We start from the raw sequence: 27,608 nt of genomic DNA, 5'->3' as shown, positions 1-27,608 counted from the left end.
CCAAGTTGAGTCTGTTAGGGAATCTGTTGTAAACACAGATCCATTGATTTGCATTTGTCAGAGAGTAAAGTTAAACCAGTGAAAAGAGAAGCCCTTACCCTTTTATGCAGGGCCAGGGAAACCTTTCATATTGATCCTATTGATCCAACCTTTCCCTTTAAGGAAACCACATAGTTAAAGACCCTCGTTCAATAGATTTACCCTTCGTGCTTGTGATATTCCTTTAAGTGTTCTCATCTAGGATAGCTGGGCATTAAGCCCACACTCCAAACCAAACAAAAATGAAAAGTAGAGGGGGGTGGAGGGGAGGGGTCAGGAGGCAGAATTGTGGGAAGTGAAATTGAATCAAACTGAAATGTGTAATGAGTCGGTTGGAGATGTTTTTTCTCATTCTTCTAAGACGACATGCAGGGTTAAGAACAAAATAGATGCACTTAGCATCTCTCTCTCTCTCTCTCTCTCCTTTTTTACACACATACATCACACACACAAACACAGATCTGTTTATATGCTAGAGTCACAAAGTCAGGAACATCATTTTCTACTATAAAATTATTTCAATCAGCCACTAGCTTGGTTCATTCAAACTGGTACTTAAAAGCAGTTAATACTTCCATAAAAATTGTTTTGGCTCATTTGTAGCAAATGAGGAATAGAATAGAACTTTCCCCAGAAATGCAACATTTTGGGTTATGTATTTGAGCATGGACACTGAAGTCACTCCAGAAGAGAAAGGGCTTGGGGTTTTGTGTTCTGATGGAAGTAGGTAGAAACCAGGCCAACAGAAGGGACACCCTTTTTAAAAAATTTATTTAAAGAGCAGGTAGATGGAATAGGAATCGCTAAATATTCCCCAGTATCCCTCATGTTTGCAGATATGAAAATGAAAGTCCCCTTTGTTTCCAGAACTATTGGCACAATCCATTTCATTTCTTCCTTGACCCTTTTTTGTTCTGTAAATAACATCCATTTGTGATTTTTTTTTCCAACATGGTACATGCATTATTCCTAATTGACTATCTCTTGGGTTGTGTTCAGACATTCATGTTTGTTTTCTGTGATTGAAAAATATTAATGATTCCTTAGGTGAGCTAATGTATTTATCTGCTGAGTGAGTTCAAAGGGCAGAGTTCAGCTATGGTTCAGGTTAATTGAACAGGAAGCAGTGAGCTCTCCAGGCTATGTTGAGCAAGGGTCCAGTCCCTTAAAATATCACACTCAGCAAACACACAATTTCACTGTCCTCATCCTGGAGTCTGATGTAAGAGGCTCAGATCAACTTGGATTGCCTGTTTAAAAACCCAAAGCAAAGCACAGCAACTGCAACAAAACCCTCACAGTCCCCCTCGGGGAAGAAGAGTTTTCTCATTGGCTAATTGCTTTATTGGTAGCACTGACCTGCAGAGCAGCTGCAGGGGCCTGGATGAAGGCTTAGGCCTCCTAATAATGTGCTCCATTAGAACAGGGCAAGGCATTTTTTGTTTACTCAATTGGAGCTCCCTGCAAAGTGCTATTAACCCCAGCCCAATCGTGTGTGTGCTGCAAAAGCCAAAGGTCACGCCAGTCAGGCTGTAGGCATAGCCAGCTCTGCCCTGGTGGGAGGGAGGGGGCATTCTGCTGGCATTGCCTTCCCCACACTTGGCTCAGGGCTGTAGGCCCCTTCAGGGCTTCGACTGCAGCAAGCAGTTGCACAATTTGTTTACATTTCCCAATTGCTGAATCATGTTATTGATGATTAAACAGTTCTGATCTGAGCACCATCAATCACCCTAGGGGAAAAAAAAAAAATCCTCCCACTAACCCTCTCTTTTCTATTTATGTTTTGTTTGTTGTGCATTACAGTAAGTAGAATTGTGCAAACGGTGCTTATTAGCAGGAATATAGTCTGGGTAAGTGCTTGGATCAAGAGGAAGATAGACCTGCAAACATGGCTGGGACGTGGTGGGGGAGTTGTTTAGCAGAAAGAAGGTTTGAGGTGGAGCCCCAGCACAGTCCCAGCTTCTGTGGAGAGCACCTTGGGCTAGAGTGCCACCTGCCGGGAGTCTTCTAACTGCAACAAGCCTTGAACCTCACCCCCCACCCCCCACCCCGAGGTGCTTCTAGCATGTGTCCCCTTCCTTTGCTTTACTTCTAGTGTGTGTCCCCATCCCCGGTCTCCAGACCGCTACGCACATTTTCTTGAGGGACTTTTTCTTGTCCGTTGGGACTCTAGCCTCTGCCTCTCCTAATTCATCATCAAAGAGAAACCGGTGGGCCTGCTGTGGTGAGCGAGATGATTTTCCCACCCTGCATGTTGAGGCGATAGTCTCCTCCTGCTTGGGAGAGGAGGGATGGAGAAAGCAAAAAATATCTGTGGGAGAGAAGAGGAATGGTTATGTGTGTGGGAGAAATGGCTCAGCTGGTGATGCCAGTGAGAGCCGAGCCAGCTGTAAGGTGCTCTGCAAAAGTAATGTATTGTACAAAGGAGAGGGGGTTGGAGAGAATTAGTATTGGTGAGGGAGGACATCAGGAAAGATATGCCAAATTAGCGAGCCGGAGGTGGGCCCTGTGAAATCCCCCGGGATGAGAAAAAGTGAACCAGCCGCTTTGCAGTTGCAAAGAAGTGAGCCAGTGAGCTAGATGTGGAGCCAAACCGTGGAGCGGGCTGTAGGTCTGTGGGAAGCAGCTGTTTCCAGACGCGCCTCACATCGATCTCGGCCCAGCGCCCCTGGCTGCCTAGCGCCTGTGGGTGGGTTGCCGCCTCCGCGCTTTAGCGCGGGCGTCAGCACCACGAACAGCGCCCCAGAGCCTGCGCGCTTGCACGAGGCTCTGAGCGAGTTTCCATCTCAACCCGGAGAAGAAAGATGGGCTCTCTGTTCGGGTTAAGTCTGGGCAGGACCCTGATCAGTAGCTCCAGCTCTTTAGATCTCAGCGCGCCAGACAGAAACGGGCCTCAGATTTTCCTCTGGCGCCTCATGGCTTCCGTTCTCTGTGTGAGGTCAACGATAATAGAGGGAGAGGAGGCTATGCTGAGTGAGAGGACAAAAGATGCTAAACGACCCTTTCCTTCCAAAGAGGAAGAGCATTACCTCTGTTGGGGGGCTGAGGGATTGAACTGTTTTACTCCATGTTACGGCCTCGTGCAGACGCTGATGGCCACTCTTAATATGATATTTTAGCTTTGGATTTCCTTTCAAGGTTTACAGTCTGGTTGCCTCGCACACAGGTGTGCACAAATGGATGCTTTCCTCCACCCCAACCCACCCCGCATGCTAACTTTTGAAAACATGGTTCTCGTTATATTAAACAATATTCTCACATTGTATCAGCAGTAATGTTGCAGGGAAAGCCAACTAAGGGACATCACTACCTCCAATAAATCTTGAAGCTGGGTTTGATTTCTTGAGAGTCATCTTGGATGGGCTCTCTTTAAGCACCTCTGCACCACTCCTGTGGGCGAAGGTCGAGTGCCTTCCTCCAGGCCACACAGGGTGAGAGCTAACATTAGGCACAGACCCCCTGACTCTGACCGTTTTTAGTTAGTTGCTCTGCTTTGTGTTTTTATTCCAGAGAAAAGAGACAGGTGGGTTCTTTTGGTCTGCACGACTCATACCGCTTTGGGTTTCTGGTAGAATGGCCTTTGACTTCCCAAAGCTAATAAGGAATTTTAATTATTTATTTATTTTAGAAGAGGGGAGGGGCAGAGGAGAAGGGAGAGAATCTCGAGTGGACTCCACGCTGAGCATGGAGCTTGATGCAGATCTCGATCCCACAACTCTGAGGTCCTGACCTGAGCGGAAAAGAAAAGCCAGACACTCAACCAACTGAGCCACCTAGGAGCCCCTCCCAAAGCTAATTAGAATGTAAAACTTTTGCTTTATTTCAAGGAATTTTAGTTCAAGCCTAATTTATTGCTGAAGTGGTTCTCAGGGAGATAGGGCACAGGAACAGACAAGTGTGTCCACTTTAAAAGAAAGTCAAGGACATGATAGATGAGATTGTCCTTCCTGTGACAATTCATCTTAAGTTCCTAGTGGCTCTTAGATGAAAAGAAGGAAAATACAGCCCAAAACAAAACAAATGTGAGAGAGCATTCCCTGCCAATATTAAAAAGAAATAATTTTCTTTGTCTAAATGCTAAAATTTTGCCCTAGAAATGAGCAGGAACATATTTAAATCAGATCTAAGAACTGGTTTTAAATCTATTTGATAAACACTGAGTAAAGCAGTTCCTGAAAGCTGTATAATCTTTGAATTTGCAGACATGCATTTCTTAGCAGTTGTTGGGTTACACCATCAAAACCTTTTCCAGTAAAACACGGATTTGACAGTGAGCTAAGCCTTGTTTTAGTCCATTTTAAATGGATCAGTGCATCTTATTAAAATAAGGCAGTACACTGCAAGGGCTTGTACTTAATTACATCTCTTTTCTTGTGAATTCTGTGTGCATTTCAAAAGATATTTCAACAAGACTGCACTATGAACGGGACTTCTAGTCTTTTTTTATTCCAAACACTAAAAAATGAGTGAGGTAAAGAACTTTTTGCTTTTCTGAAAGAGTATGACAGGTTCCCAAATCTAAGAGATTTTTTTTTTTTTTTAAATCTTGGATTCAGTTGTCTCCTAATGTATACCGGAGTTCAGTTCATGTTCAAGGCACAAAAGTGCATGCTTTATTCATCCCATTGTGCAGCCTCTCTTCCTTTCTCTTTTATTCTTCTGAAAAGGAAGAGACTGCTTTCTGATAAAGGCCAATTTCTCAAGCTGATTCTGGGCGCTTGTTTCTCCTGCCTTCTCAGGACCCCAGCCTTCCCTGTGCTTTTAACCTCCCCTCTCTATTACCTTTTTCCCATCCACATTTTTGGGCTACAGTTTTTCTTATCTTTTTAAACAATGCACCCCCACCCCAACACCTGTTCTAACTTCATCTTTTCCCTCTCTCTTCACTTCTGGAGTTGCCTTAACTCCGGGCCTTTTCTTTGCTTCCCCCTTCAGGCCCAGCCCTCTGCAGGCTGCTTCTAGCCAGCCCTGTTCACTAAACCATCTCTTATTGGTGTCACTGTTGAAGTTTTTGTAGCCAAACCCAGTGGACACTTCTCAGTTCTTATTTTAAACGTGGGCTTTCCTCAGCATTTGACACACTGCTGACCACCTGCACCTTTAAACCCTTTCTTCACTTGACTTCTAAAATAATACTAGACTCTCTTTTTCTCATTGTTAGTCTTCTGGCCACTCCTTGTCAGTCTCCTTTCTGGGCTTCTCTTGCTCTGTCCATCTAGCTCAGCATTCTGACCAAGGCTATTTCATTTTTATGCTCACCATACTCACCCTGGAAGATCTCATCCATTCGGTTACCATGTCTCTCTAAGATGAGGTCTTCTCCATCTCTCTCCAGCCCTGATGTCTCTCCTAGCTCCAGGTCCTTATTTCCTTCTGCATCTGAACATCTTTGCCTGAACCCTCAAATTCAGTTTACCTCAAAGTGAACTCATGTTCTTGCCTCACTCTGACCCCCTCACCACTACAACCATATGTGAGTCTTTTCTTTTATTCCCTCTTTCAGTAATACCCCTTTGTACACACCATAAGCTGGGAGATCAATTTGGACTCTTTCCTTTTCCTCTTTCCCCTTGAGTCAACCATAATAGCCATATGGATTTTACCTCCTAAATATCTGTCTGTGTCTCTCCATTCCCTGTGCTGCTTCTTTAGTTGGAGTCATCCCAACTTCAACAGCCTCCTGACTGGTCTCCCTATCTCCAGTCTTGATTTCTTCCATCCATTTTCCAACCTTAAGCCAGAGTGATTTTTCTGGAATCCAAATATGATCACATTACACCATTATTTAAAACTCTTTGTTAGCGATCTGTGACCATTGGATGAAGGTGCAGGTCCCTAAGCCGTGTGTGCCAGTCCCCGGATGGACTGACTCCTGACACGTTCAGCATCATCTCATACTGCTACCCCTTCACTTTGCGCCAGCCGTGCTGCACTACTGCTAGCTTGCCAAACACCTCAGGCCATTCCTTTAGCCTAGAACGTTTTTTTCCTTATTCAACTAACTTGAGCTCAGTTTCAGATTTTGGCTTAGATGTCCTTGCCTCTAGAAAGTCTTCTCTAGTCTCCTAAATTGGGATGCCCTTGGACAACCCCTCCCATTGCACATAGAACATAAACAGGTATCACCTACTAATTTGTTAGTGTGTTCCTGCCAAAGATTCTAAGTTCCACAAGAGCAAAAGTTGGATATATTATATAATAGGCAGCCAATAAGGACCTGTGAATAAATTAATAAATAGTTTTCTTTTGTATGACACTGTTTCTTCCCACTTTATTCCCTCAAGTTAGTAGATGGCATTTAAAAAAAATTTTTTTTAGACTTTATTTATTTATTTTTCAGAGAGAGAGAGAGAGAGAGCGCACAAGCAGGGGGAGCAGCAGGCAGAGGGAGAAGCAGGCTCCTCGCTGAGCAAAGAGCCCGATGCAGGACTCAATTCTAGGACCCTGGGATCATGACCTGAGCTGCAGGCAGATGCTTAACTGACTGAGCCACCCAAGTGTCCCAAATCAATGACATCTGAAAAAGAATCATCTGTATTGGTGCATCATTTCAGAGCAGTATTTCATATTTCACAATATCAAGTTCTCATCAATGTCATTTTCCCCCTAAGCTAAGATATTATAGATATGCGTGAGTTTTAAAGGGAATCTTGAAGTGGGGTTAAATCTTATCCAAAGCTTCATATTGTCATCAATGAGGTGAGGGAGGTAAAGTGACAATGACTAGACACTAGAATCAGAACCCATTTTACCAGTTGACACTAGTCCCCCAAGGTAACCTGCTCCAATTAGGTGGTCTTCCTTGCTATTCTGCTCATACGTTATCTTTTTTGCCATGACCATGTCTTTTTGCACACTCTTTTCCTCCCTACCCAGAATGCCTTATTTCCTGTCTCTCTCCACATCCCTTCCTGGCCACCTCAATTCTTCCTTCTGTGGATGTTCCCATCCTACTCTAGCCCATTCTTTTCTCTTTCTTTCCTGAACTCTGGCTGCAATCCTCCATTCCAAAGTACTGAGCTGCTTCTTAGCTGTGGTCTCTAGACCTCTAGACCTCTCCTATATCTCCCTACAACTCTGGAGAGGAGATATGGTAATATTGTAATATTATATATTATATCCCACAGCTACTGGTTCACAGCTGACCCCATTAGGCATTTTTTTTTCCAAGTGAGACCTTTGATGGACTCTCACCTGTCTTTATGGGTTCCCCTAATTTCCATCACTCTTGCAAGGAACAGGTGCATGTTGACTTATATCTGGCATTTTTTTTAGACTCTGCTCTTCAAAAAAGGATATTCTTTTCTATACGTGTTTTGGTCATTGACAGAAATTCTTGCTTACATACCACAAAATAGATTCCTATGTCAATCTGAAATGAGAGATAACCTTAATATGGAGAAAACAGTACTCATGATAGCCAGTTAATAACAAGGGCTCTTCTACTTCCACACAAAACTGAATGTTTTATTTTTTTTAAAGATTTTGTTTATTTATTTGACAGACAGAGAGATCACAAGTAGGCAGAGAGAGAGAGAGAGAGAGGAGGAAGCAGGCTCCCTTCCAAGCAGAGAGCCTGATGCGGGACTCAATCCCAGGACCCTGAGATCATGACCTGAGCCAAAGTCAGAGGCTTAACCCACTGAGCCACCCAGGCACCCCAAAACTGAATATTTTAGAACATTGATGCCTGCAAACACATCAGCAAATCAGAGGGACTGCTGTACTCTTTCAAGTCATTTTAGTTACCAGTAAACTAAGTTTGCATTTCAATGGCCATTACTCCATATACTGCGAATTCTTAGATTATTGCCTTAAATTTAACCTATAAGGAAAAAAGCCAGAGATCAACATTTATAGTCTCAAGTTTATGCTTTTCCTTTCTCATTTCCTTTTTTTCTGGCAAATGTGTCCGTAAACAAAATTACCTGCGATCTTTGCAACCCAGCAGTTCAAAAACTTCTGGATATACCAGTTCTGCCTATACAGTACAGAACTAAGTAGTTAAGAATGGGAAAAATTAACTATTTTTTTAACCTTTCATTTTACTGGATTTTTAAGATTTAAGTGGAGAAATCCTCGTTTACCTTTGTAATATCCATGTAGGATTGAACAAAAAGATTTTATGGTTATCTCAACTTCCAAATTGAAACTAAGAGAATTTGCTGTCCATCTTAGGTGGGATTTATTTATTGCCTTGAGATGTTTTATCTATTCTACAGTTATGTTTTTTTGATCTCTGTATTACATGAGTAACTAAGAAAACTGAGCATATATAAACAATTTAGTGTTAACATTAACACATCCCAGATTTTTCTTTCCTGATGCCTTTAATTTGCATGCACTTTGGGCTGCATGATAATTAGGTCTTCTCTGTAAGCAGTTGAGTTAAGTGACTGTCTTTCAGGTGCTGTGCATAGCCCAACCAATTTTCCAGAGATAGGCAGGTTGAGCAGAGCAGGAGATAGCCCTAGGGCCTGTCTAAAGACCACCTAGTAAGGGCCACACTCTTCTCTAGCTGGGACACCATGGGCTAACGACAAACACCACACACTCTCCTTTTCTCTCTTATGCCTGGGACCTCAGCCTCCTCCTCTGCCATCCACCCAGAGGAATCACGTTGGACCCAGCAGATGCAGAACTGTTGAACTCACTCCTCCCGGACCAGTTTTCCACCTAGAGTTTTGGACTTGGGCTTCCATAGGCAGATGCTGCAAATTCAGTTAATAAAGGCAGAGTGGGGAGTAGGTAGCTGATTGAATTAGAGGGGAAAGGGAGGAAAATCAACAGGAGAAGTAGGTGGACTTCTCTGCTAATAACCATACCAACTCTGGAGGCCAAGTGTTCTGCTTCCTTAGAGTTCTGAAATTCCCTGGGATAGGCATATCCCCATGTGAGCCCCAAGCTAAGAAGAGTGGGAGTCAACAGCAGGGCCTGGGAACTGTATCTACACAACCCAGATCCTTCTCTCCTGGGGTGTTGGGAAGGGTTTGGAGGTACCAAAAGTTCCTTTGTCACCACCCCTTCACCCAGCTGACCTTACAGAAGTAGCAGTGGGTTAGTACAGTAGAATGAATGCTCTTCGCTTCTAACTCTGCCATTTACTAGCTCTAACCTAACTGCTCTGAGTCTCGGTTTCCCCCTTTATCAAATGGGAATAATATGTCCACCTTGGAGAACAGCTGTAAGTATTAGAGATGATCTGTATAAAGCAGTTGTCAGGTAACAGGCTGCTGGGCTGTCTTCAGGACTTCCCCACAGAATCACTTTACTTAGAGTGGTGACCTAAAGGAGAGGTGACTTTGAATATTGAAGAGGGGGAAAGAAAGAAAGTAAAGTACAAATTTTACTGAAATTCTATTACATGCTACGTATCAGTTACCTATTGCCATAACAATGCCAAGAAACAAACCATCCCCCAATTTCAACATTCAACAATAAACATTTTTTTTCTTCTCACAAATTTGCAGGATTCGGTTGATCTAGGCTTGTCCCTGCTAGGCTTGCTCATGCATCTTTGGTTCAGTTGGCTTGGTCATGTGTTTTTGGGGGGCTCTGCTCCACATGCTTCCCATCCTTTTCTGGAGCCACTGTAGGTATGAGCGTGTCCGTTGCATGCAGTGGCAAAGGGGAAAGTGCAAGCAATAACATAGTCTGGAACATACCATTGGCGAAAGCATGTTACGTGGTTGAGCCCAGAGACAGTGGGAGGGTGCCGCATGGTTACATGGCATGGAGCGTGAGTACAGGGAAGGGTGAACTGGAACTTTTTATTCTGCAGTCTACGTAATACCATATATTTTAGTTCACTTCTAATTTTGCAAGAAGCCAATCCTATGGTAGGGATAAGATAGAATAAGAAATTTGGCAATAAATATGGAAATATTTCAGTATACTTTGTTATATTTTATACAAGTAACAAACCTATGGCCAACTTGATGGAAGCCATATATCTTTGTACCATGTCTATTTGTGGACATGCCTGATGGGCTCTTCTAGATCATAGCAGACAGGCCTCCTGAGCTTTGCTTTTCTCCATCTTCCCTTTAGCACTAGTGCAGGGCCTAACATGTAGTTGTATGTACATAGTTATATGTAGTTATATATACAGAATGCCATATGATCCCCAGGGTCACGCAGCTCTAGTGTCCTAACAGAAGGTCCCCTCCAGGGAACCCACATGCACTCTACAGGTATTTTTTTTTTAATTTTCAAAAACATTTAATTTGTTTATTTGACAGAGAGATACACAGCAAAAGAGGGAACACAAGCAGGGGGAGTGGGAGAGGAAGAAGGAGGCTTCCCACTGAGCAGGGAGCCTGATGAGAAGCTCAGTCCCAGGACCCTGGCGTCATGACCTAAGCCGAAAGAAGACGCTCAACGACTGAGCCACCCAGGCACCTCCCCCCACCTTTTATTTTTAAATAAGGCTTTATTTCCCATTTTTCCTCTCTTTTCCCACTGACATAACCACCAAATATCTGATGCCTATAGAAGTTAAGTCATTCAATTTGGACCTCTGTTATTCTGTGCCAACAAAATCCAAACACGGCAAACACTTTGCTTAGAGTTTGCCAACAAATATGGAAGTGATTGGGAGACGATATCCAAAAGATCAAAAGATTTGCTCATTTGTGACTCCGACAATGTCAAAGGTTTGTTTTTCTTTATTTGTTTGTTTTTAAACTTAGGTTCTACATCTGGGGCATTATTTTTTTTAAAACATAAGCAATGTTAAAAACACCAGACAGTTCTATCTTGATTCTTAATGCGGGTGTTAAGAGATGCCTTCCATTAGTGAGAATACCCCAGATAATGTGTTTATTTACATCTTCCTTCTTCTCTGCCTGTCCCCTAATGGTCTGGCACACAGAGGGCTACTTGAGCTGATTTATATGGATCTCAGTTGCTCTCATTTGTGCATACTTAATTCAGAGAGGTGACTGCATTGATCTCCGAGCCCCACTTTTCAAGACATTGTACCAACATAGATATCTCAGCTGTTCTAACTACATTGTCTGAAAAGGAAAACATTTTAAACCTTTGGAAGCAATTTTGACCGACATTTCATTGTGTTCTATATTACTTACCTAATTAAATTTCCTTCACATCAAGGTCTGTTTAAAATTAAATTGAGAAATATTTTTGAGTTCCATTGGGCAGATAACTTGGTTTGGCCAGATTCGTTCTGCGTACATATGAAATGGCATCCTATGAATGAATACCCAGTGTGTAGACTTCCCACAGATGGGAAAAAAATGACACCCTCATCAGGCAGACGTAGTCTCCTGTTATTATAACGAGCTGTCCCTGGTTACTGAACTTTGTAATTCCAAAATGTCCTTGCACTTCTATGCCTGTGGCTCGGCAGGCTTATTTATTCAGATCCTGAGTATGGTGAACAAAATTCATAACTTCTTTCATGGATTACTGGAGTCCAGGGACTCCTGTGGAAAAGCTCACACTCCAGCTCAAGGCAACCAGCTTCCTACGTAATCGTATTTGCACAGCCAAGAGGGTAGAATTCCAGACTGGGTTTGAAAGCAAATAGAGCGAGTGGTCTGAGGGTTCATCCCCAGTGGAAGAAGTGTGATTCTCAATGTTTTGTATCGTTAAAAGCAAGAAACAGGAGAAAGGCCTTATCTCCCAGTTCCACCCACTCTGCTGCTGAAGACGAGAAAAGCAGACCCTCCTCCTCTTTTATGCTAGCTCTTCCTGAGACAGCCACTCCATTAAATTCTATGGCAAGGGAACCTGCGGTGATAAAGCTGTAATTGGAGGGCCGACACTCCATTGGCAATTCTTTAATATTTTTAAAAATAGTCCCAAAGAGGGGTGCCTGTGTAGCTCAGTCGGTTAAGCATCTGCCTTTGGCTCAGGTCATGATTTCAGGGTCCTGGGATTGAGCCCCACTTCAGGCTCTCTGCTCAGTGGAAAGTCTGAGCATTGTGAACAAAATTCATAACTTCTTTCATGGATTACTGGAGTCCAGGGACTCCTGTGGATAAGCTCATACTCCAGGTCAAAACAACCAGCTTCTCTTTCTCTCTTTCTTTCTCTCCCTGCCACCCCCACCACCATCCCTCTCCACTGCTTGTTCTGTCTCTCTCAAAGAAACAAAATCTTGGGGAAAAAGATAGCCCCAAAGAACTGCTTTTTGCTGCACTGTTAATTAGCCTTTAAACATTTCAGACTTCCCTAGGACCTGTCAAGGTCTTCAGGTTTATCCTTATCTCGTCTTAGTCCATTCCTGCTGCTATAACAAAATACCACCAACCAGGTAGTTTAGAAGCTGCAGAAATGTATTGCTCACAGTTCCAGAGTCTGGAAGTCTGAGATCGGGGGTGGGGGGGCTGTGTGCCAGCATGGTAGGGTGAGGACCCTCCTCTGGATCCCAGACATGTCATTGTGTCCTCCTGTGGACGAAGAGATGGGATCTCTCTGGAGCCTCTTGCATAAAGATACTAAGCCTGTTGGTGAAGGGCCCCATCTTCATGACTTAAGCACCTCCCAAAGACCCCACCTACTAATGCCATTACCCTTGGGGGTTAGGCTTTCAACATGTGAATTTGGGGGCCACAAGTATTCAGCCCACAGCAATCATTAAGTTACTGTGAGTCTTCAAAGTCATATAGTCATATAGATGCTCGGAACACCTGAATGCGCATGCATTCCGCTGTATCATTGTTACCGTTGGATAATATCACCTTCTGTAAGTTCTCTGTATATCCGTAGGAGATTTGGCCCGAGTCAACAACTCTCCCGTAATTTTTGTACGTTAAGAGTGTTGCTTGGGGTGGTCATTGAGAGCACGAGCTTTGGGGCCAGACAGATCTAATTTGTGTCCCAGCTGCACCACTTACTAGTTAGCTGTGTGACCTCAGGTGAGTAATTCTCTTTAGGGAGACTCAGTTACTTTCTCTGTGTAATGGGGATAAGGTTGCTGTCGGGCATCACGTGGTTGGTGTGCGGGCTAAGGGAGATCTGCTTAGCGCCGCACTTGCCACACTTACCTCTTGCTTGCTGCACACCGCAGATGCCATCCCGCTTGGCAGAGACACATCTGTTCCTCGGCATAACCTCTGCATCATTTTCACTGGCGGAATCTGTGATGAGAGGGATTGCCAGACGGCGCACTGGTCTCAGGATACGCTCCGTTCAGACTGATCAGACACAGAGCAGCACTGTTGACTCTTCCTCTCCGCCCCTCCTCCCTCACCACTGTGTCCTTTTAAGGCTCAACAATTCTGGACACTTTGTGAAGCTCATGCCCAGCACACAGAAGTCGGCTCGGCACGTAGTAGGTCCTCACTGAATCCTTAACACCTTATGTTGGGATAAAGTCCATTTTGGCATGACATGCGCTGAGCACAAACTCTGTCTGATAGAACATTACGACTTTCCATGTGGAAATCTCAGCCCAGCCCACAAGACTCAGCCATCTTGTATCCTCATCGTGATCATAGGCCGGGGGTCATATCACAAAGTCATTTTCTCAGACACCCAGGTGATTATGAGGCTAAGAGTGCTGAGAATGGTTCCCTCTTTTAACATCTTTTCTTCTTTCGGCGTGTCTGGGCCCTGCCTCCTTTTCGTGGTCCCCAAATCATTCTTTGTGCATTCACTTGTGCTCTCGTCTGACTCTGTGACGAGCTCCTGTTTTGGTTCCCATCATCATCTTTACTCCCAAGCCAGGAGGCTTAACAAGAAAAGCAAGGAATCTTGCAGCCACCCCACCGTTGTCTTTTCTGAAGTAGCAATTTTTTTGCTAATAGAAGATTTCGAAGCCATGGGCCTCTGAATGCTCAACACGCAAGTCTATTTAAACAGTCTCTAGCATCCTTTCCTGACCCCAAATTACTCCCAGGCATTAATTGTCCTAGTGGTTTTATGGCCACATTATTTCATATTCATTAGTGTTTTCATGAAAAATTATAACGCTAATTAGAGCAGCTTCCAGTTAATTCACTTGGTGATTCATCTGCTCTCCCTCTCGGTGTTCTGCATGTGGTCATCTTGGAGAACGCATCTGAGGGGGTAATTGCAGCTCTATTCCCCGAGTGATCGCCTAATGCCATTAGTTCTGATCCACAGACACATCTTGAGCGGCTCTGATGGGGTCTAGTTCCAGCTGCACCCGGTGCCTGCCCTTGGATGCAGGGAGGGAGGGAAGTCTGCAGGGAGGACTGGTCTTCCACGGGGGAGGAGGGACGGGCTTACGAGGATGGGGTGGGGGCAGAGCTTTTTGGTGGGAGGTGAGCATCACTTGAACCTCTTCTGGAACCTGAGGTACAGACAGGATAGTGCCCAGAGAAATCCGCCTTTCTCAAAGGCAAGCAAATTCTCTTCTGTTCTCGCGGATGTGTGACCCAGCACCGGCTACACTCTGGAAGCCTGCTTCCCACTCAGAGTTCTGATGCCAGTTGTTTTCATTAAAAGTTCATCGGACCTCATACCCATTAGGATGGCAGCTATAAAAAAAAAAAAACAAACCCAGAAAATAACAAGCAATAGATGTGGAGAAATTGGAAACCTTGTGCACCATTGGTGGGAATGTAAAATGATGCAGCCTTTATGAAAAAAAAAAAATATATATATATGGCAGTTCCTTAAAAAACTGAAAATAAAATGACCATATGATGCAGCAATACCAATTCTGGCTACAGACCTGAAAGAGTTGAGGCAGGGTCTCTAAGAGAGATTTGTACACCCGTGTTCATAACAGCATTATTCACAGTAGTCAAAGGTGGGTACAACCAAATGTCCATCAGCAGATGAATAGATGGGGCGCCTGGGTGGCTCAGTTGGTTTAGCGTCTGCCTTTGGCTCAGGTCATAATCCCAGGGTCCTGGGATCGAGCCCCACATCAGGCTGTCTGCTCAGTGGGGAGTCTGCTTCTCCTTTGCCCCTCCCCCTGCCCATGATCTCTCTCTCCCTCCCTCTCTTTCAAATAAATAAATAAAATCTTAAAAAAAATAGATGGATAAACAAGATGTAGTATATACATAAAATGGGGTAATATTCAGCCTTAGAAAGGAGGGAACATCTGACAAGTTTCTGGATGAACCTTGAGGACATTATACTAAGTGAAATAAGCCAGTCATAAAAAGACAGATACTGGTGACTTCATTTACATGAGGTATCTAAAGTCATCAAATTCATAAAAACAGTGAGAGACATGGTGGTTGCCAGGGGCTGGGGAGAGGAGGAAGGAGAGGTTGTTGTTCAACAGATCTAGAGTTTCCCGTCTTACAAGATGAAAAAGTTTTGGCAGTTGCTTGCACAATAATGTGAATATATTAGACACTAATGAACTGTACACTTAAAAGTGGTTAAGGTGGTCAATTTTGTTATATGTATTTTAGCACAATTTTTAAAAAATAGATGGTCATTTATATTGTAGTGCTTTCTTAATCGTAAAAACTAGACAGCAGAAAAATAGAAAACCTAAAATGTTCTACTGCCCAAAGACAACCATATTAATATTTTGCTTTTATTAAATTTATTTTTTACTTACTTAGGTAATGCATCAAAACATTCTCTGTGTAAAAACTCAAAACCTTCATGATCAGGATGAAGTCTCCTTTGCCCACCTCCTGTAATCCCAGTCTCTCTTTTTTTTTTTTTTTTTTAAAGATTTTATTTATTTATTTGACAGACAGAGATCACAGGTAGGCAGAGAGGCAGGCGGGGGGTGGGGAGCAGGTTCCCTGCTGAGCAGAGAGCCCAATGCAGGGCTCGATCTGAGGACCCTGAGATCATGACCTGAGCCAAAAGCAGAGGCTTTAACCCACTGAGCCACCCAGGAGCCCCCCGGTCTCTTTTTAAAATTAATTTATTATTTTAGAGAGAGAGTGTGAACATGCGTGAGCAGGAGGAGTAGCAGAGGGAGAGAGTGAACCTCGAGCAGACTCGTGCTCCTTTTTTTGTTTTTAATTAATTCATCTATTTTAGAGAGAGAGAGAGAGAGAGCACAAGCAGGGATAGCGGCAGAGGGAGAGAGAGGGAGGGAACCTCAAGCAGACCCCAAGCTGAGCGTGGAGCCCAACGCGGGGCTCAATCTCATAACCCTAAGATCATGACCTGAGCTGAAACCAAGAGTCAGACACTCAACTGACTTTGCTACTCAGCGGCCCTTCCGGTCTATTTATCACTGCCCACTATGGACACTCTTATAGCTACAGTGGTGTCTGCCAATCCAGGTGCTTCCAATGTGTTTATTTATGGAGGCTGGTACCCACAGAAATGTTTATCTCCGCGGTTTGCGCACTGTTCTGCTTTAGCACAAGTCCCATGGCACGGCACACGCCATTCCGAAGCTTGCCGCTTTCATTCAGTGGTCAGACCACCTGGTTTCTATGTGTGACTGAGATCCACCCAACCCAGATCTGCTGCACTGCACCCCATGGCGTGGCTCTTTTCATTTCCTTAGCCACTCCTATACAGATGGACAGTTGGACTGTCCATTTTTGCTGTTTGCTGGATTTTCCGGGCAGTGTTGATTGAACAGCCTTGTGCACACATCCCTGGGTGTGTGAGCGAGTACTCCCCGGGGCAGACACTGAGAGCTGGAGTGCTGGGTGGTAGAGAAGCACATGTTTGAATTTTGATAGAGATGACCAAATTGAGCAATGCGGGAAAACACCTATTTCCCCCACACTTGCGAACAGTTCATGTATTGTCCATCCTTCCTTTTTTTTTTTTTTTCATCCTTGATGGGTAAAAATGGCATTTTGTGTTGTTCTAATTTACATGTTCATGATTTCTTTCTGGTGAGCCTGAATATTTTCACAGACCTACTGGTTATATATATTTCTTTTTCTGAAAATGTTCTGTTCACACGATTTGCCCATTTTTTAATTTGCTGATTTGTTTTTCTTTTCTTTTTCTTTTTCTTTTTTTGTACTTCTTTTGATTCTGAATGCTAATACTCCTTTGTTTTATATACTGCCAACATTTTCTCCCAAACTCCTTTTGTTTTGAAGTTTCTTTTCACTTTCATGTGATCAAATTAACCTTTTTGTGTTGTTCTATTTCATACATTTTGCTTCTTAGGTAATTTTTAAACATTTGGCTCTTTATTTTTTTAAGACTGTTTTTTCTACAAGAGTTTTCGGTTTACAGCATTTAATGAAGAGGAAGCTACAGAGAATTCCCATATAGCTCCTGCTCCACATGTGCACTGCCGATCCTGCTATCAACATACCACACCAGAATAGTACACTTCTTTTTTTTTTTTTTTTTTAAGTAGAAGGAACCTGAATTGACATATCATAATCACTCAAGCTCGTAGTTTCCCTTGGTGTTCACTCTTGGTGTTGTACATTCTGTGGGTTTGGACAAATGTCTAATGACACGTATCCATTATCATCATACAGAGTGTTTTCACTGCCTTAAAACTCCTCTGTGCCATGCCTGTTCATCTCTTCCCCTCCCTTCCCCAGGCAGTCAGTGATCTTTGTATCCTCTCCATAGTTTTCCCTTTTCCAGAACATCAGATAGTTGGAACCCCACAATATGTAGCCTTTTCAGATTGGCTTCCTTCTCTTAGTGATGAGCACTTAAGAGTCCTCCATGTCTTCTCATGGCCTGATAGTTCCTTTCATTTTAGTGCTAAATGATAAATATTCCACTGTCTGGATGGACCAGAGTTCATTCACCCATTCACTTGCCGAGGGACATCTTGGTTGTTTCTGAGTTTTGGCAGTTACGAATAACACTGCCCTAAACATCTGTGTGCGAGAGTTTGTGCGGATGTGGTTGTCAACACTTTCGGATAAATACCAGGGAGCCCAATCTCTGGATCATATGGTAAGAGTATGTTCAGTTTTGTGAGAAACTGCCCAACTGTCTTCCGAAGTAACTACTATTTTGCATTCCTTCCAGCACTGTGTAAGAGTTGCTGATACTCCACGTCCTTGCCAGCATTTGACGTCCCTGCTCTGGACTGACGTTAGAATTTTGGTTATTCTAATGGGTATGTGGTGGTAATCAGAGTGTTGTCTTAATTTACATATTTCCCTGATGACATATGGGGCATCTCTTCATATGCTTATTTGCCATTTGCCATCTGTGTAACTTCTTTGGTGAGGTCTCTGTTAAGGTCATTGGCCCATTTTTTAAATTGGAATGTTTCTTTTCTTGTTGAGGGTGTTTGTGTTTTTGTTTTTGTTTTTGTTTTTGTGGGGGTTTAAAGAGTACTTTATATATTTTGGATAACAATTCTTTATGAGATGTGTCTTTAGCAAATATTTTCTCCCAAGATGTGGCTTGTCTTCTAATTCTTTTAATGTTAGCTTTTGCAGAGCAGAAATTTTTAATTTTCATGAAGTCTAGCTTATCCATTATTTCTTTCATACATTGTGTCTTCAGTGTCATTTCTAAAAAGATACCACCACATTCAAGGTCATCTCGGTTTTCTCCTTAGTTACCTTCTAGTTTTATAGCTTTGTGTTTTACATGTAGGTCTCTGATCCATTTTCAGTCAGTTTTTGTGCAGGATGTTACGTCTATGCCTGCATTCTTTTTTGTTTTTGTTTTTGTTTTTTTAACGTGTGAATATCCAGATGTTCCAGCCCATTTGTTGAAGAGACTATCTTTGCTCCGTTGTATCTGTTGACTGTAATTATGGGGGTCCATTTTTAGGCACTCTATTCTGTCCTACTGGTCTATTTGTCATTCTTTCACCAACACCACACTGTTTGGACTACTGTAGTTTTTTTTTTTTTTTAAGATTTTATTTATTTATTTGACAGAGGAAGAGATCACAAGTAGGCAGAGAGGCAGGCAGAGAGAGAGGAGGAAGCAGGCTCCCTGCTGAGCAGAGATCCCAGGACCCTGGGATCATGACCTGAGCTGAAGGCAGAGGCTCAACCCACTGAGCCACCCAGGGGTCCCTGAACTACTGTAGCTTTATAAGAAGTCTTGAGGTCATGTAGTGTCCACCCTCCAACTTTGTTCTCTTCAAATTGGTGTGGGCTATTCTGGGTCTTTGTCTCTCTGTATAAACTTTAGAATCAGTTGGTCAATACCCATAAAATAAATTACTGGGATTGATTGGGATTGCGCCGACTCTATAGACCAAGTCAGGAAGAACTGACCTCTAGACAGTACTGAGTCCTCCTATCCATGAACATGAAATACCTGTCCATTTATGTAGTTCTTAGATTTTGTTCATCAGAATCTGTGCTTTTTCTCATAGATCTTATGTGTGTGTGTGTGTGTGTGTGTGTCTGTCTGTCTGTCACTTCTCAGCCTTTTGGCTAAGATCAAGTGTAGTATATATTAGATTTATACCTAGGTATAAATTTCAACTTCTTCCAACTCTTCAACTCTTTTGGATGCTGATGTAAATGGTATTATGTTCTTAATTTGAAATCCCACTTACTCATTATTGGTATATGGGAAAGCAATTGACTTTTGTATATTAACCTGCATCCTGCAGCCTCGTTCTAATTGCTGTTAGTTCCAGGAGTTTTTGTTTTTTGAGTTTGTTTTTTGTTTTGATTCTTTTGGATTTTCTGCAGAGATGAACATGTTACCTATAAATGAACTTTTATGTCCTTCGTCATAATCTGTATACCTTTTACTTCCTTTCTTGCCTTATTGCATTAGCAAGGACTTCCAGTATAGTGTTGAAAAGGAGTGGTGAGAGGGGCCACTTGCCTTGTCTCCTCCCTCGTACCTCATCTTAGTGGGAAAGCTTCAAGTTTCTTACCATTAAGTGTGCTGATAGCTTTACTCTTTCTTTGCTAGAAATTTCTTTTTGTAAATGATGTGACGTTGGTGTCTATTTTTTTCCTTGAATGGATAACCACTTAATCCATCACTAGTTTCTGAACAATTCATCCCTTTCTTAGACTTTGAAATACAGTAAATTCTTCTATATACTTGGGTCTGTTTCTGAACTCTTTTCTCTATTATTGATCTATCAATTCCCATGTCAACATCACACTACATAAATTGTTTTTGTTTTATAAAGTCTTGAGATCTGGTAAAGCATGTTTTACCTCTTCATCTTTTGTTTCTGCATTTTCCTAGCCTTTCCTGCCCTTTCATTCTCCCAAGAATTATAGAATCAGTTTCAATTTATTTATTATTTTGACCTTTCCAATTATATATAAGGCATATAGTGTTCACTTATCCAAATTTTTGTTTGTATTTTCATTAAGAAAAGTTTTAGCTTTGGTCTTTCCATTTTTTTGCTAATAGTTATTCCCAGGTACTTGTATTATTGTAAATTTCTCTTTCTGATGCATTTTCTAATAGGTTATGTCTGGTGTACAGAAAACCTACTGCTTTTTAAAATGTATTATTATAAAAGAAAACACGTATACAAGGAGTGATGAAACATAAATAGATTGCTTAGTAAATCATTGTAAAGCAGATTGAATATTGCCAGCTCCCCAGAAGTCCTCCATATTTCCTTTCCTTATCAAAAACCCATTCCTCAATCATAAAATTTAAGTAATAACCTGCCTTTTAGATAATCATCTCTTGGCTTTGTCTTACAGTTCTTAACACAAATATGTATCCCTAATGACTAGTTTTGCCAGGTTTTTAAAACTTCATGGAAATAAATTCACTTGGTGTGTGTTTCTTTTTTGTCTGGCTTCTTTTTTTCAACACTCTCTTCGTGTTGTTACACATTGTTGCATGTAGTAGTATTTTTTTCAAAGCTGTAGAGTATTCCATTAAATTAATACGCCATAATATATCCTTTCTACTGTTGATGGGCGCTTGGATTGTTTCTAGTTTTATTACAAACAGCTGCTCTCAACATTTTTGGACATGGACTCTAATGTACCTGGCATACATTTCCTGTAGGGTTTTCTTTATCTGGGTTCCCCCAGAAGCAGACTCTGAAAAAAGGATTCTAAGACAGGTCATTTATTTGAAAGGTGATCCCAGAAAGCACTGGTAGAGGAGAGAAGTAAGACCAGGAAGGAAGAAACACACTAAGTGTTGTTTTATCAAGCACATTCCCACAGCTGGCAGCGGGAGCTTAAACCTACTGAGTAACTTTGTGTGTTCATAGAAAACGTGCCTCAGAGTTCTTGCACCTGGAAAACAAGGGTGTTGAGGTCTCTATCTGGCAGCACTCACCATTCACTGATTGGGAGAAGCTCCTGGGAGGGGGGCATTGACTCCCCAGCCTTCTGGCATGACCTGTATATGGACAGAGCGGGGTCTAGTAACCAGAGAAAGCCATTAGACGAAGAGATAAAGGTGCTGGCAATTGGGAGTTGGGCTGGCATGCTCTACAATGGTGACAGCCAAGAGAGTGTGCCAATATATGATAGCATCTACAACAAGACGGTCTATGTAGGAGGAAGAATTTCTGGGTCATAGGACATGTGTATGTTCAACCTTATGAGATGCTGTCAAATAGTTTCCTAAAACGTTGTACCAATTTACAGTCCCACCAGCAGTGCAGGAGAGTTCTCATAGCCTTTCCAGCACTTAGTTTACATTTAAGCCATTTTGATGGATGTGTAATGTTGTTTTTCATTTGTAATTTTTGGATGACTAATAATTGTGCCTTTTTGTATAATTACTGGAAATTTGGATTTCTTCTTTTGTGAGTGCCTGTTCAAGTCTTTGCCTGTTTTTCTATTGAGATGTCTGACATTTTCTTATTGCTTTCCAAGAGATTTTATGTATTCTGGATTCGGGCCCTTTGTCTGTCTTATGTGCTGCAAATATCCATGGCTCTCTTTTACTCTCCCTTTCATTCTCTTATTCGTGTCTTTTGATATGCAGATTTCTTAATTTTAATATGCTCTAATTTGTAAATCTTTTCCCTTTTGGTTAGTACTTTTTGAGTCTTAAGAAATCTGTCCCATGATTATGAGGATAGGACCTTATATATTACCTACTATAAGCCTTATTGTTTTGCCATTAACATGGTCTGTGATCTGTGTTAAGAACTTATTCTTAACCCCTATGTGAAGGTAGGGTTAAGAATTAAGCCCTGCCCGAATGCCTATCCAGTTATCCCAGCTCCATTATTGGAAAGAACACACTCTTCTTATATTCTGCAGCGACATTGTCATTAAACAGCACTTGTCATTAAATCGAGTGTCATTAAATCTCGTTGTTAAATCAAGTGTCTATATGTGCATGGATCTGTTTGTGGGCTTTGTCTTCTGTTCCACTGGTCTAGTTATTTGTCCTTATCCCAGTACCACACCATGATAGACTTATTAAAGGTCTTGTCTTGATGGTTGATACAGCAAGTCTTCCTATCTTTTTCTTTTTAGCAAGACTAGCTTGACCATCCTTTGATTTTTTGCATTCTCGTAAAGATTTCAGAATCAGCTTGTCAAATCCCCAAAACTGAAAGTCAAGAAAGGAGAAAAGGAGGAATGGAGAGCCAACTGCTGAGACTTTCCTTAGAGATTTGATTGAATCTATAGCTCCCCATGGAGAGAATTAAACTCTATAATATTGAGCAATGGGATATTGAGTATAATATTATTTAGATATTCTTTAATTTCTCCAACAAAGCTTATAGTTTTCTCTGTCAAAATTTTGCACACCTATTGTTAGATTTAGTGCTATATACTTGATGTTTTGATCCTATTATAAGTGGTATCTTTTTCATTTTCTATTTGTTGTGTTATAGAGGATTTTTGTCTACTGATACTGAGTCCATGAACCTTGCTAAATTTTCATATTAATTTTAATAGTTTATCTGTTTACTAGTAATTTCAGTATTGAGGCTCTTGGGGTCTCTGGGTTTTAAAAAAATTGTATTAACTTATAACTAGTGTTCTGTTTCTGCCTGGAGAAGCAGTGTAGGTAGCTGTTAGGTACAAGGAGTCTGGAATCTGACCACCTGACTTTGCACCCAGCTCCTTTACTCACTCTGTAACCTTCAGTAATTTGCTTAATCTTCTGTGACTCAGTATCATTCACTGCAAAGTACCTCATAGGTTGATTGTAAAAATTAAATGAGTTAATACCTTCCAAATAATGTCTATCAAATAACGAGCACTCAAATTATGTAGACATCTGTCATTAATTAGTTTCATTCCTGTCTAAATTTTCCCTTATCTGTTTTTTTCTTATTCTCACTGCATTGATCACATTCTCAGCACAATACTGGATAGTAGTGGTGCTTTCAGGCCTCACCTGAACACTTGGAGGCATTTCCTTCTAGTTTTTTTCTTCTTATTGTAGGCATTGTTGTTTTCTGTTTTGTCTATTTGACATACATGAAATATTTTTTTTAAGATTTTATTTATTTATTTGACAGACAGAGATCACAAGTAGGCAGAGAGGAAGGCAGAGAGAGAGAGAGAGAGGAGGAAGCCGACTCCCCGCTGAGCAGAGAGCCAGATGCAGGGCTCGATCCCAGGACCCTGGGACCATGACCCGAGCCGAAGGCAGAGGCTTTAACCCACTGAGCCACCCAGGCACGCCCCCCCACAAAATCATTTTTAACTGGACTTATGAATCTGGTGTTTCACTCTGAAAGAGGGAACTACTTCTCCAGAGGATTTTTTTTTATTCAAACTATATACTTCAAATAATGAAAAACATTAATAAGGAAATTATTTGTTTGTAAACATTACTGAGATCCTGTTGGAAAAGGAGACAGATTCATTGCTGTAGGCTTTCCCGAGGCGACGTTTGTTCATGTAAGAATATTCCTTTGGATGTTTGGGTTGAGTTCAGGGGTCTTCATAGCCACATGGGGCTGTTAGCCAGTTCTTTTTTGAGGGCAATAGAACATTCTTGAGCTTTTAATTCTGAGCGTATACCAAATAAGCTAGAATGTGTCTTCAGTTATTTTTCTTTTCATCAAGTCTGTAGACACACTTTTCTGAGTCAGCATGTCCCTGAGAATGTCTCCCTGCAGGCAAGACCACGGACTGACAGAAATTCTAGCATTGCGACTACGCCGTCAGTGTTGCTCTGTGCTTCCCCTAGTGCTGTGTATTTCTCATTCTCCTGCACGTTTTTATCTTTCTCACCTCATCATACTGTTTTGGTTTTTTTTTTTTTAATTACATACTGTTACTTAGAGAGTTCTGTTTTCTTAACCGTTTTCTGTTTGTTTCATAGAAACCATCTCCTTTTACATCATATTGAGATACCACATGATACTCTAAAATACTCTTTAAGTTTCTATATTATCAGAACAATTTCCTCTGATTCATTCTCAAATGAGAAAAACCCCATCAGGCCCGATGTGGTTAACAGAAACGGTGTGTGTTTTCCTGACGACGTCCTTCCTGGAGGTCCGTGGACTCACCCTCTGAGACCGGCACGGAAGGGCCAATGGACACACCCACCCAGCTCCCAACATCCGCCCCGCCTTCTTCTCGTTTGGCTCTGCTGGACCGCCTTGGATTCAGCTCTGCTTGCTGAAGACCGTCCGTGCATCCAGCCCCACGCCCCGCACCCCAGTCCCCGTGCCCCCATATCCCGCACCGCGCCTCTTGTCCTCGCTCGCCTAGAGCGCCTTCGGAAACTCAGCCTTCCACGCTGTGACCTACCACTGCTGGCGCTTCTCTTCCGTCCCCTGCCCCCAGGTTGTCTCTCCTGATTATCTCCTGAGAGTTCCAGTTCTCAGTGGGTAGGTGAGGGGAGTGGAAAGCACTTCGGCTGTTTCGGGACAGACCTACCGAGACAAGTGCTGGCTGCTTGATTTGAATTTCTGAACAATCGGGGGAAACAGGTTTTGGGGTTTTTTGTGTTTTGTTTTGTTTTTCCAATTCAGATCTTGTTTTTCAACCTAGGTGCACTGGCCTCGTGTTGAGTTGAACGTTCCTCAGAGATGGCCTCATACAGGTCGACTACAGGCCTGGCTTTCAGTTGGGCGAGTTTTACCTCCTGCTCTCGGTTGTTTGAGATGATTTTAGTGGGAAGTTGGGAGCCGCTTCACTGGCTCCCTTAGCCATTTTCAGCCAGAGGTTTCTACCCAGAATGAAGTGTTCGTTTGAGCAACTCACGTCTTCCTAGATAGCCTGCAGGAATGCAGCCGTGCTGCAGAAGGAAAGCTCTTCCTTTGTCATCAGCAGAATTAATCACCAGAAATTATCATTTCAAAGTCCAAGTGCCCCCAAAAGACTTATTCTAATAGCCAGCTGGGAAAGGAAAGTCCTACTGGAGTAGAAGTGAGAGAATCTGGCTTCTCGGGGCTCCGCAAGGACTAGCTGTGCTCAGTCTTGGGCTACGCGTGGCCCGTCTGAGAGCCTCACCCTGCCCCATCCAGGATAAAGGATGGGACCTTGTGGTCTCTAAAGCCTTGCCGTTCTGGCCCTCGGTGGTTTTCCCAGCTGTCCTGAAATATCCGCTATTGGAAACTTGGTCCCTTCTGCACTCTGGGCTTCTGCTGAAAGGGAAGCAGAAGCTTAAGGCACGTCGGGTGCGCACACCTGAGCTCTGGGGGCGCAGAACCTGCTGTTAGGAGCAGCTGGGGGAGCGCTGGACTGCGGGACGGGCCGAGGGCTGGTGCCCTCCTTCCAAGATTCACCTTCTGGGGCCACCTAGGTCTTTTTCTGGCTCTCGTGCTACCTACAAAAGTCGTCAGGACCAAGGACCTCCGTTTCCTGAGTCCCCTCCAGTGCCTTTGTATTGAAGGTAAAAGTAAAGACAGGAAATAAAACCTGTTTCCTTCAGAGAATGTCTTTGAGGTGCAGGAAAAGAACGGCGGCTGGCTGACTGCCTTTCATTTGACAATAAATGGACATCAGGGAGTTGCTCTAACACTTGTCATGATAACCCTCCCAACACCCAAGCCAAGGCAGGGGCAAGGATAGAGGAGAAGCAGAGACTTTCCTTTCTTTCTTTTTTTTTTTTGAAGATTTTATTTATTTGACAGAGAGAAAGATCACAAGTAGGCAGAGAGACACGCCGAGAGAAAGGGAAGCAGGCTCCCCGCCGAGCAGAGAGCCCGATGCGGGGCTCGATCCCAGAACATCTGAGCCGAAAGCAGAGGCTTAACCCACTGAGCCACCCAGGCACCCCAGAGATTTATCATGTATCATCCACATTTCCAGACGGGAAGAGGGTACTGCAGGAATACCCAGGTGGACAGAAATTTGCCCCATGTCTGGAGTGAAGCCTCAGGGGTGGCTCAGGCACTCGGGGGTGACCCCAAACCTCCTGGGACTGCTGGCATGTCTGCATTTTGGACATAACCCCTTCCGAAGGGGTCTCCTGAATGAGGGGTGTCTGTGTGTGCTCACGTGGGCACGGCCCCCATGCTCTGTGGATGCTTCTCACCCTTCTCCCTCTCTCTCTCTCTACCCTTCCCCAGCCCCCACTACCCCATCCCCAGCTCATATTTGCTCTAAGAAGCCAGGGAACAGCTTTCTTCCTGCTGTGTAGTCCTTCAACCTGGACTGCCAGGCCTGTCCAGGAAAGTCTGCCAAATGGTTCAGAGGGTTTTCTCGCCAGGGTTTTGTCTGCACTCCCAGTTCAAAGGGAATGATGGAAGGCTGGAACGCAACAGCCAAGAGTGACTCCGAGTCCATCTGTGCGGCGGGTCCTCCCTGTCTCTGCTCTTGGCCTCTCAGATGGATGGGAGTCTGGATGTCCCTGGCTTCACGGTCTGAGTGGACTGGCATCTGATCCGTGAGGAAAGCCAGCTCCCAACCTGGAGATAAAGCCATTAAGTTTCTCGTCTGATTCAGGCCTGGGACATTTGCAGAAACCAGAGTGAAGTTAGAGTTTAGCTCTCAGGGGCCAAGTTCACCTTACTGGCTCTGTAGTGATCAAGACCAAGGTCAGGAATCAGAGGGAGGCAGGGAAAACTGCAAAGCATTTAAGTGCAAACTGTTTATAGTTTCCAAATTTTAGACGGCGCCCAATAATTCAGTGATTTGAGGAACTCGTGTCCCTTGCAGCCCCTCCCCCCCATCAAGCCCTCCCATCTCACAGGTCTGTGCCACCCTGGCCCTCAGGGGCCAATGTGTAGAGCTGGAGCCCTCAGTCTTGTGTGTCAGACCCCTCTTCTCCCTGTCCCTGCAGCAATGTGCCAGCTCATAGTCTTTGCGGTCTGAGAAGTCTGCATTGCTAAGACTTATCAGCATTGATGGCTTTTAGAACATTAAATATGTACCATCAGAGTATGTAGCATCTCTATTCTTGCTTCCCTATTTGAATGTGGGGGATCCTGTTACTGTTTTCAAAGCTCTTGGATATCTGCGTATCCTTAGTTCCAAAGACAGGGGACCCTCCTGGACCTCCTCAGAGCAAGGAGGTAAATGGAGTTTACCTCCTTCTTACCTGCACCCCATAGGTCTCTCTGACTTATTTCACTTAGGATAATACTCTCTAGTGCCATCCATGTCACTGCAAATGGCAAAATTTCATTCTTTTTTATGGCAGAGTAATATTCCATTGTGTATATCCACCACATCTTCTTTATCCGTTCATCGGTCAGTAGACACTTGGGCTGTTTCCATTTGTCTGTTGTGGATAATGCTGCTGTAAACACCGGGGTGTGAGCATCCTTTCGAAGCAGTATTTTTGTATCCTTTGGTTAAATACCTAGTAGTGCAGTTGGTAGCTCGTAAGGTAGTAATATTTTCAACTTTTTGAGGAACCTCCAT

General features: G+C 43.1%; 1 protein-coding gene and 1 pseudogene across 1 annotated transcript in view; both read left to right on the top strand.

Moving 5' to 3' along the window:
• Positions 1–27,608, top strand: part of ONECUT2 (one cut homeobox 2) — a 47,117-nt gene that overhangs the window by 8,827 nt on the left and 10,682 nt on the right. The window lies entirely within an intron of this gene.
• On the top strand, positions 19,282–19,376 carry LOC116882279 (annotated as a pseudogene).

This window comes from Lontra canadensis, unplaced genomic scaffold (genome assembly GCF_010015895.1).
Source record: "Lontra canadensis isolate GAN:19392208 unplaced genomic scaffold, GSC_riverotter_1.0 scaffold82, whole genome shotgun sequence".
In the NCBI taxonomy this organism is placed as follows: Eukaryota; Metazoa; Chordata; class Mammalia; order Carnivora; family Mustelidae; genus Lontra; species Lontra canadensis.
The sequence above is the reverse complement of the archived record's forward strand: the minus strand, read 5'-3'. Positions and strand labels throughout refer to the sequence as shown.